The following is a 12,227-nucleotide window of genomic DNA, read 5'->3' as shown; positions in this document are numbered from 1 at the left end:
TGTTCTTTGCTCAACAGAGATACATGCCTGGGCCTAAGAGCCCTCCAGGTGGGGAGATGAAAGATCTCAGTAGCCAAGACTGTGAAGAAATCAAGACAGGAGGAAATTTTTTACTAATTCTCTGGCAAGGGTTTTTCTGCCTTTTCTGAATGAATTGGAGTAGCATAGAAGCACCCATTCTTCCCTGAGGAAGAGTTTATAAAGGATTTCAGGTAAACCAGAACCTGGAAATAGTGGTGACCATAGCTTAGCTACATTGTCTGGCAGGGATGAAATGTCTAGCAAAGTGGAGGAGACTATGAGTTCATGATGTTGGACGTTGTATGTTCCATGCATCTGACTGAGAAGCATCCAACACAGACTGAGACTTGCTGGAATTTTGTTGTTGTTCAGTCATTTCGGTCCTTTCTGACTTTCTGTAACCCCATTTAGGGTTCCTTGGCAAAGATATTGGAGTGGGTTGCCATTTTCTTCTCCAGCTCATTTTACAGATGAGGAAATTGAGGCAAATAGGGTTAAGTGACTTGTCCTGGGTCATACTGCTAATAAGTATCTGAGGCTGGATTTGAATTCAGGTTTTCCTGACTCCAGGCCTGGCCCACTATCCATTTTGCCACCTCATTGCCCTTTCCCCAGATTAGCCTAGCACAATAATGTAACTAGACGACGTTAGTGGCCCTAAATTATTGTAGGCATGAGTTACCCTTTATGTACCTGTCTAGGTCACAAAGATTTGCCATATCTATACCTCTTCACGATATGCCTGGGCCAAATGTGTTCCCTACATGTCTATCACTCCACATATATTCTCTGGCCTCAAGCATTCACATATGTGTGTCTCTCCACATGTGTTCCCCACATTTGTCTACTCTTTTCATCAACTTTAGATTTATCTCTGAGAGAATATAACCCAGGTTTATGTGGGAAATGTTTTATTGCTATGTTTATTACTATGGTGCTTTATTATTTGTTTTAAGCTAATTGTGTCTTTTGTCCATAGGTTAAAGGTAATTGAGTTGTGGGATGACTGCAGGTAATACTGAGATATAGTAAATGATAAAAGTAGTATTATTGACATTGAATGAAGAAGCTGCCAGTCAGAGAGATTAAGGGATTTATCCACAGCTAGGGCCAGGACTTGAACACTGGTCTCCACTCTTAATCCTAATTCAGGCTCTTTCTATTCTAGTTCAGGCCGAGAGGAGGTGATTAAACAGGCAGGCGCAGAGGAAAAATCAAACAACATGAGAATGAGAAGGGAATTTAGGGACAAATTGAAAGAAAGACAGGAAATCTCATCCCTGAAAGATATCCAGTAACATGCTTTGCTTTATTTTCAAATAAACCATTTGAAGTCCCAGATTTCAAGGTTAATGTGTTTGGATATGTGTGGGTTGTTGATGGTAATTTTTTGTTAAAAATATGTTCATGGAAAGAAAAAAAAAAGATGAACACCCATTCTATGGATCTTATTTATTCTGAGCCAGCTCATTTGGTGGGGTGCTTTGGCTGGCTTATGTAAGTTGACAGACATCTGCCGAAACACCTCACTCTGGGGATTAGCTATATCAGAGTCCTTATTGCCCTTGCAGCAACTCCAAATTGAGAGTGACCTTCTATCAATCAAAGACCCTCGATACTAACAATGTCATGTTCCAAAGTCCCCCTGGCACAAAATAGTTAAAATATACGAGGTGGATGTGCCTGAAAGCTTTGAAGACACCACTGCATGCTGGGTGAGTTCCCTGGCTTAAGCGGGAGAAGGAGAATTCTTACTGTGGCCTCCCCCAAATCGCACACCCTGCTTCCTTTATTTGTTTCAAGAAGTCACATTAAAAGCCTTCACTGCCTGTTGGCAATTACTACTGAATCAGGTCTTGCTGCTAAAATAGTTGTCAGCAGTTACCTCAAGAGGGAAGGAATGAACTTTGGTGGTACATGGAGGCTCAGCATCCCTGGGATGCAGGGAGGGAGGTCTGGGAAGCCTCGGACCAGGTGCTTTTTATCAGCTGGAATGACTAGGGGAGAGTCAAAGGGCCTCTGCTGGTGTCTTCCTGAAACGCAAGCCCCCACCTCCTTCTTCCCAATCTCCGGGCCCTAAATGTTGTCTGGGGATTATTTTGCTCTTTTGTTGCTACTGTTTCAAAAACACAAGATTCCACTGCTATTCTCTCCCACCACAAAAACAATAACAACAACAACAACACACCACACACACACACACACAATCTGATAGTAGTTTAGATGGGGGCCTCACACTGCGCTACTCAAGAATTATACAAAATGACAGTGGAAAAAAACTAAAATAGTAACCCAACAACAGAGAATCGCTGTTGTTTTTTTAAGCATGTCTTGTTTAAAATTTTTACTTGCTTCTTTTCTGAAAAATAAGTGTCATTTTCTAAGCTTCTTCATAGGGAAAGTAGGGGAAGGGATGCAAGGGCTATGTATGTCATTTGTTACCTATATGACTTTGAGCCTCTCACTTCACTTCTGAATTTGATTCATCCTCAGGGAAATGAGAGGCTTTGGACTAGAATCAGTTTAACCTGGGGTCTGTGAGCTTTTGGACAGCTAGGAGACACAGTGGATAGAGTGTTGGGCTTAGAGTTGGAAAGACTCATCTTTGTGAGTTTGAATCCGGTCTCAGAGATTTATTAGCTGGGTGACCCTGGGCAAGCCACTTAACCCGTTGGCCTCAGTTTCCTCATGTGTAAAATGAGCTGGAGAAGGAAATGGCAAACCACTCCAGTATCTTTGTCAAGAAAACCCCAAATGGGGTCATGAAGAGTCGGACAGAACTGAACAACAGCTATGAACTTTTAAAAAATATACATGTTTTGATAACTATATTTCAATAGATTTGGTTTCTTTTGTAATCCCGTGCATTTTATTTTATGCATTGAAGAAGCTTATTCTGAAAAGAGACCCATAGGTTCCATCAGACTGACAAAGGGGTCTAGTTCCAAAAAAAGGTTAAGAATCTCAGATGGTCTCTGTAAGGCTCTTTCCCAGGACAATGTGAGCTCCTTGAAGCAGGGACTGTGTTTTCACCTTTCTGTGTATCTCCAGACCTTACTTGGTAGAGTGCTTGACACATAGAAAGCAGTTAATAAATACTTGCTTATGGGTTTGTTGTTCTAAGTCCTAGAATCTGAAATCCTAGCCATATGATACCGAGACAGCTAGGTAGTGTAGTAGATAGAATGATGGGTCTGGAATCAGGAAAACCTGAGTTCAAATCCAGCCTCAAATACCTACTAGCTATGTGACCCTGGGCAAGTCACTTAACCTCTGTCTGCCTCAGTTTCTTCAGTTGTAACATGGGGATAATAATAGCACCTACCTCCCAGAGCTGTTGTGAGGATCAAATGAGATCATATTTTTAAAGTCCTTAGCACAATGCCTGGCACATAGAATCCACTTAATAAATGCTTCTTTCCTTTTTTCCTGTATAAAAGTTCCCAGGCATGTGGTAAAACAGAACTTTCTTGGTTATCAAGGTCCTTTTTCATGATTTAATTATGTTTTTGCCTTACCCTGACTTTTTGTCCCTTGATTCTTAACAATTGCTTGGCAAAGGAAGTAGAAAGACTTCTAGTTTTTGGAATCACAGGATTTCAGTTAAAAATGCCAACCCTGCTGCTGAGTGACTGTGAGTGAGTCATTTCCACTTTCTTGGCTTTCATTTTCTCATCTTCAAAATGAGCTAGATCAGAGGTGTCAGATAAGTGACTCCATGTGGCCAGTAACACTCCTGAGTATGACTTGTGCAACTGGGAAATATTTAACAGAAGAAATAAAAATACAATAAAACATAGGTAACATTATATTTTAAAACTAAGACCAAACGTCACCAACAGGAATCCTTATGTATGGATTAGTGGCCCTTGCCTCTATGTGAGTCTGACAGCCCTGGGTGAGATGACATTTCGGTTTCCTTGCAGCTCTGAATCGATGGCCTTACGATCGGACAATGCACGGTGACACACAAGTCTCATAAACACAACCCTTGTGAGCAAGGAGAGGACACATTGCCAGCTCCTCTGAGGAAGAGGGGAAAGAGGAAAAAGGGGATGAATGAGTCATTCACCAGGAACTGGGGAAGCTCTGCCTGAGTCTTGTGCTGGTGTTTTGCCTGCATTGAAGCCAATAACAGCACTAACTGAGTAAAACAAGCAAAACACACAGCTGCTCTATTCCAAATACTTGCTGAGTTGTGTGGTTTCAATGGGGCTCCAACAGTTGGTCTGTGCCCATAAAGGACATTTGAATAGATAGTTCTAATTGTGACTGGTGTTGCAGCCCCTGACTCTGACCTCCTCAGGAACAAATTTTCAGAGAGAGAGAGGGTAAATGCTGCATTTATCTCTTCTCTCCCCACTGTGTTCTGCATTGGCAGGGCTGAATTATCTGGGGACTTTTATTTTTTTTCCATCCTCGATCTTCTAGTCAAAGAGATCCCATCATTACAACTCAATTACCAGATGGCAATATTTAGAAATTATCACAATTGATCAAAACAAATAGAAAATGTATACAGACGTGTATGGTATATTCAGAGATTTTCCAGCTATTAAGCCAATCTTTTTTTTTTTTCAAAGACAACTATAGCTTGGTATTTTTTTAATTGAAACCCAGGACACACAGGAAGGAGGGCGAAGAATCAATATGCACATCTCTGCAACATTAAAAATTAATTTTAATGTCATCTGGGATAAGTAAGAGATACTAAAGACATCATCTTCAGTGCAGAGCACATTCCAGGTTCTGACTGCTTTACTGGGAGAAAGGTCAATTGTCTTCCTAAGTTGTGACCACTTTATTCTCTCCTGAAATGGTTCTTGATTTTCAGTTGCCATTAGATCCACTAAACCATGAATCAGGTGCCTGACAGGAATTCTTCTCAGATGCATTTGAGGATAATAATGTCAGGTCAGCATTTATGATGCTGCCTCTTCAACTCTGCTTTGCAAAATTCCTGGCTTCCTTCAGGGTTTAGCTCAGGTGTCTCTTGCTGTGGGAAGGTGGTCCTTATCTCCTTGGTTGTTAGGAGCCTTCCCCTCTTCAATTCCACTTTGTGATTACTTATCTATATACTTGCCTTTCCCTTCTCTATCCCAGGAGAATACAAGGAGCATCTTTTTATCTCTAGTGAGTGGCACAGTGCTTTGTACATCGTAGGCCATTAATTGTGGGTGGACCCCAAGTTTGAGTCCTGAGTCCTTTTTTTTAATCTTTATTCTTTCCCTCTAGGTGACTTTATCACTTTAATTATTATCTTTCTGTAGATGCCTCTGAGAACTATGTAGTCAGTTCTAGTCACTCTTCTGAGCTCCCATCCCATACCAATTGGATATTTCAAGTAGAATGTCCCAGAGTCATCTCAAAATTGACACATCCAAAATAGAAATAATTTTTTCCCTAAAATCCACCACTCTTCCACAGTTTTCTACTACTATCAAGGGTACCCACTATCCTTATAGTCATCTAGGTTTATAACCATGATGTCATCCTCGACTCCTCATTCATTCTCCCTACATATCCAACGTGTTGCCAGATCTCATTGTTTTGCTCTTTCTCACATCTCCCCCAAACGCACCATTCTTTCCATTAACACGGCCATCACCCTACTTCAGTACCTCATTACTTCTAACTAGGACTACTGCATTACCCTCCTTTTTTATCTCTCCATCTTAAATTTCTCTATAATACAATTTATCCTTTGTTGCTGTTCATTTGTTTTCAGTCCTATCTGACTCTTTGTGACTGTATTTGGGGCTTTCTTGGCAAAGATACTGGAGTGGTTTGCCATTTCCTCCTCCAACTCATTTTACAGATGAGGAAACTGAGGCCAGTAGGGTTAAGTGACTTGCCCAGGGTCACACAGATAGGAAGTATCTGAGGTTGCATTTGAACTCAGGAAGATGAGTCTTCCTGACTCCAGGCCCTGGTGCTCTGTCTACTGCACCACGTAGCAGCCAATTCATCCTCTATATAACTGCTAACATGGTTTCTTCAACATAGGTCTGATCATGTAACAAGAACCCTTCGTCCCACTCAGCCAACTTCAGTGGCCCCCTATTGCTTCTAGGATCAGTTATGCACTCCTCTGTTTGGCTTTTAAGGTTCTTCACATGCTTTCCTAATCTTCAGTCTTCCTCTCCCTTTTATTAGTCTTTGTTTTGGCTGTTCTTCACACATGGCACTCCATCTCCCATCTCCTTTCTTTTGCAGTTACTGTCTGCCATTCCTGGAAAGCACTCCTTCTTTACCTCTGCCTTTTGGAATTTTTGGTTCCCTTCAAGGCTAAGCCCAAGCATCACCCAAGACATAAAACCTTTTTTTTTTGGTCCTCCTCCAGCTGATTCAACACTCTCTTCTCCATAACTGTCTTATAGTTATGTTGAATATATTCTGTATATATACAGAAGTACAGGTCTTCTCCATGAAAATGTGAGCTCCTTGGGGGCAGGGGTGGTTTCACTTTTGTCTTTGTATCCCAAGGGTTTAGCACAGGGCCTCCATATAATTAACACTTAATAAATGCCTATTGATTGACAGATTACATGTTCATTAAATTGAATTGAACTCATAATCCCTGAGAAGGCGCCACTACCAATGAAAAGACTGATGAAAGAGGAGATATACAAAGGGGAGATACTAACAGGGCCACACTTGTTTTTTGGGTATGATCAGGTTCACCTGTAAGAGACATTGTGGCATCAAGTGGGCCCACTGAATCGAAGTATGGCCTATAGAGCGTCTTCTGATACTTTATCATGGCATGGAGAATACTCTTCATTCTTGAAAGATATTCGGTGGAATGACTAATGCAGAAATATGTTCAATGTGATTGTACACGTATAGCCTATATTAGATTGCATGCCATCTTGAGGAGGGGGGAGAGGAGAGAAGAGGGAAAATGTAGAACTCAAAATCTTACAAAAGTGAATGTGGAAAACTAAAAATTAATTAATTAAAAAAATATATTCAGTGGAATACAAGCTTTGGCATGTTGTACCAAGAGATCTGGCATTGCACTGTGTGGCTGTCACCTACACATCCACCTATATATAAGGAGGTATATCTCTAGAGGATAGACCACTGAGGCATAAAAGCATCTTCCAAAATGTGAGCTAAAAGTAGCTTTCAAAATGTGGAGGCAATACAGGTCTGCATCAGGGAAAGGAGAAGCCACATGAAATCATAGAACTTTTCAAAATATCAACTTATGAAACAAGAGTGTCCATAAAATTATAAGGCTAAATGATTGACTTTGTAGTTTCTTCTACATGATAAAAATGGTTTATTTTGAAAATGATCTGAGACCTTGAGGATTACAAACACTTATGCTTGGGTACTCACTGTCTAGACTATCCACTGTTTTTATATAACCATTCTTTTCCATTTAGAGGGAATGTGAGATCATGACCTTTTTGAGAGTAAATATGTTAGAGAACTGCATGTCAGGGTTCTTTATACAAGAAGGGCAAACTAGGGCTCATCTCCTTAGCTGTTGTCAGGAATAAAAAATGATCATCAGTGATTATAAAGCACCTGAACATGTGAAATCCTTTAGCACAATATGTTTTTCTTGGTTTATGAGATGGTGCTCCTAATCACCATGAGCATGACATGTTCTTTGAGCAGTTTTTCTATTAGGGTAGCTAAGTGTCATATTCTTGTCATGTCCCTTTGGTAATTAGAGTTTTATGTTCAGGACAGCAGAACTGAATGAAGAACAGAATAAAGATAACTTTCCTACACCCAAGTTAAACATATAATTTTGGTCTCTTTAGTACCATGCTTTCATCAGATCATCTACCTGTCAATAAACATAAAAATCTACATGACTCCTTGCAATTTTTTTGGGGGGGGAAACATTTCATTTCAGCTTGATGACCAGCCATGATTCCAAAGGACCTATGATAAAGTGTGCTACCCACCTCCTGAAAGAGAGGTGATGGACTTAAGATGGACTCAGAATGAGATGCATATTGTTTGGATGTGACCAGTGTAGGAATTTTATTACAAGGTTTTTGTTTTTCTTTTTCAATGGGAAAGGATGTGACAGGTAAAGAAAATAGATTTTTGTTAACTGAAAAAAATTAATTTAATTAAAAAACATATATGAACTGATTAAATTTTTCTTCCTGGATAAGGAAAATATCCAGTTGTTTAAGTGAGTGTGTTGCACTAATAAATTGATTTGCTTTAAAAACTGGGGTTTAACAAAAAAGCTCTTTTATTTGAACTCTTTCATGACATTTCTGCCTTTAAAATAATTAAATTTTAAGGCAAAGTCCATAGATGATTCTCTCTTTCATAAGCCACTATGTTCTACTTGATATAGCAGCTACTAAGGAGTTTGATTAGGATAGAGTAAGTAAGCTTTACTTGAAGCATAAATAACAGTGAATCAGGGATAAAGCACTCAACATGTTCACCTTTTTACTAACAAAACACAAAATACCCTAGTTAGAACAAGTGATAAAAGAACCAAAGACATCTGAGTACCAATTAAATACTTTGGCATTCGTTTGTTGTAGCACTATTCCTTTTAACTGTTTTTCTTCTGGCTTTTTTCTCCTGTTTTCCTAGTGCTTTGTATTTCTAATCTCCCTCAAATGTTTTTGAAAGCACAAAATACTCAAATCGTAAACAAAGAAAGAATTACTGTAAGCTCGAATCCTTAACATTTTTATCTTTTTCTTTCTAGAGCTGCCTTCAAGCTTTTTTTTTTTCCTTCCAGATTCTATCCCATCTATTTCAGTTCATCCCTAGTTATTCTTTTGAATACAGGTGTCAATATCCTTGTTACCAGTTTTTTTTAACCACTTATTTGGAGCACTGAATACTTAAAAATTAAATTTCTCCTGACCCCATCTGTCTTTCCTCTTGTTTTGATCTCTTCCATTCACTTTCTTCCCTCTCAAATAGGCTCTTGAACAGCTTTTTAAATGGTTATAGGTTTAAGGGCAGCTACTTAACATAGTGAATAGAGTGCCCAGCCTGAAATCAGGAAGACATCTTCCTGAGTTCAAATCCACCCTCAGACACTCACCAGCTGTGGGACCCTGAGTAAGTCACTTAACCTTGTTTGCTTCAGTTTCCTCATCTGTAAAATGAGCTGGAGAAGGAAGTGACAAACCACTTCACTATCTTTGCCAAGAAAACCCCAACTGGGGTCACAGAGTCAGACACAACTCAAATGACTGAACAACAACAACAATAGAGAGATATAGACTTGATAATAGTAAATTATGAATTACTTAAATTACTAGATTCAAAGAATCATTATTAATGATTTGGTGTCAACTTCTAAGAGGTCTCTGGTGGAGGAGCATGGGGATCTATTCTTGGCCCTGGTCAGTTTCACATTTTTATCAATGATTTGGATAAAGGTTTAAATGACATGCTTATCAAATGTGCAGATGATGCAGACCTTGGAAGGATCATTAACATATTGGAGGATGGAAATGGCCTCCCAAAAGATGGCAACAAATATGATAAATGGGATTATTATAATAAGATTAAATTTAATAAGAATAAATAGAAGACCTTAGCTGGGTTCAAAAATCACCTTTCATGGCAGCTCCTTTGAAAAAAGATCTGGGGGTTTTAGTGGATCATAAGACCAATATGAATCAATTAGATCATGAGGGAGCCAAAATAGCTCAGATTACATTAAGAAAAATGTAGTGTCTGAGACTACAGAGATGATAATCCTACTGTTCTCTCCCTATATTTTTTTCATTCATATCTAGAGTATTGTGTTCTGCATTTGATATCACATTTTTGGAAGAATATCGATAAGCCTGGAAATGTATAGAGGGAGACATTTAGTAAAGCAGAAGATTTTGAGGTCATAAAGGTAGAGATAGGGACTAGACCTGTGACTTTATTGATATAGAAAATTCCAGAATAAGGATCATACACATAAGAATCCTTTGAAGTTAGTCAGTCAATAAGTATTTCTTAAGCAACTACTATATGTCATTCAAGGGGACTGAGAATGTTTAACCTGGAAATAAGAAGACTTACAGGTGACTTGAACATTGTCTACAAATGTCTGAAGGGCTTTCAGATGGAAAACAGATTAGACTTAATCTACTTGGCTCTATATAATAGAACTAGAAGTAATGTGTGGATGTTGCAAGGTGACAGATTTCAACTGGAGGTAAGACAAAACTTTACAAACAGAGCTAGCCTAAAGTGAAACGGATTTCCCCGGGATGTAGTTGGTTCTCCCATAATAGTGATCTTTTAAAAAAATTCTTAATTATTTAATATTTTATTTTCCCCCAATTATATGTAAAATGATTTTAAACATTTTTTTAAAAATTTTGAGTTTCAAATTCTCTGCTTCCATTCCTTCTCTCCCTCCTTTATTGAGAAGACAAGCATGTTGGTTATACACGCGTAGTCATACAAAACATATTTCTATGTAATGTTGTAAAAGAAAACACAGACTCCCCCCCCCCGAAAAAAAGAAGAAATAATATTTTTTAAAGTATGCTTTGATCTTCATTCAGATTCCATATCAATTCTTCCTCTGGAGATGGATAGAGGTGTTTTTTTTTGTTTTTTTTGTTTTTGTTTTTTTGTTTTTATCCTAAGTCCTTTGGAATTGTCTTGGATCCTTGTATTGCTGAGAATAGCTAAGTCATTCACAGTTGATCATTATATAATATTGCTGTTACTGTGTCTGCTGGTTCTGTTCACTTTGCATCAGTTCCTGTGTGTCTTTAGGTTTCTCTGAGAGCATCTTGCTTGTCATTTCTTATAGCACACGTATTCCATCATAATCATGTATCACAATTTGTTCAGCCATCCCCTAATTGACAGGGAATTTCCAATTCTTTGTCACCACTAAAAGAGCTGCTACAAATATTTGTGTACATATACATCCTTTTCCTTTTTTGTTTTTTAATCTCTTTGGGATATAGACCTGGTAGTGTTATTGATGGGTCAAAGGGTATACGTGGTTTTATAGCCCTTTGGCATAGTTCCAAATTGCTTTTCAGAATGGTTGAGTCAGAATACAACTTCACCAACAGTGTGCTATTGCAATAGTGTGTTGCAATAGTATCAACCTGTTTATCCTACTCTCTCCTTTCACTCTGTCCATTCTCAAAAGTTTTTTTTTTGCTTCTGACTATCAACTTCCCCAATCCTCTCTCTCTTTTTTCAAACCACCCCTTTTCTTAGACCCTTCCACTTCCACTTTTCTATAGGGTAAGGTAGATTTTTATACCTGAGTGTGCATGTTATTCCCTCTTTGAGTCAATTCCAATGAGAGTAAGGTTCCTGTGCTCCTCACCCCACCTCCTTCATCTTCCCCTGCATTATAAAAGCTCTTTCACACCTCTTTATGTGAGATAATTTACCCCATTCTACTTCTCCCTCTCCTTTCTTCCAGTGCATTACTCTGTGACTCCACTCTCACCCTGGTGTGACAGACCTTTCCTGCTGACCTTCTAAATTACCTTGGTCTGGAAAATTGTTTCACCTCTCATTTTGTGGGTTCTGCCACTTGATAATTTGTTTTGAGGCATTATTTAAAGTTATTGGGATGGCAATTTGGGAGATCTCAGGTAAGTGCCTACCTTTTCTCCTCCATCTTAGCTTTACCCTCCCTTCAGCCGCCTGCTAGCTATCTTAAAGCAAAAGCTTGACCACTTGTCAGGTGTATTGTAGAGGGGATTTTATTAAGATAAAAATTGTACTGGGGCTCCTCCCATTTCTGACATTCTGTGATTCTGGATTAAACAAAATTAAACAGATTTCTTCATACCTTGTCATTCAAAAAGACCTTCTAAAATACATTAAAGGTCAGATCTTATTTCTTTGTGCCAAAAATTGGCACAAGATTTATAGATCAAAAAGTTGATAGTATGTCATCTTTAGACTAAGATAATCACATTACCCCCAAACATGAAAATCTTTAATATTTCAAAGGCAGGCTCATAAAAAGCATAATAAGACCAATGTATTCTTACATCAGTTTGAATATAACAATAAAAATAGCTATTTTTAGCTATTTTTATTATTTATTATTTATTATTATTACTGCTGGTTCTGTTCACTTCGCATCAGTTCCTGTGTGTCTTTAGGTTTCTCTGAGAGCATCTTGCTTGTCATTTCTTATAGCACACGTATTCCATCATAATCATATATCACAATTTGTTCAGCCATCCCCTAATTGACAGGGAATTTCCAAT

The sequence above is a fragment of the Vombatus ursinus genome, unplaced genomic scaffold (genome assembly GCF_900497805.2).
Source record: "Vombatus ursinus unplaced genomic scaffold, bare-nosed wombat genome assembly UNPS02014770.1, whole genome shotgun sequence".
NCBI lineage: Eukaryota > Metazoa > Chordata > Mammalia > Diprotodontia > Vombatidae > Vombatus > Vombatus ursinus.
This window is presented reverse-complemented; position numbering follows the sequence as displayed.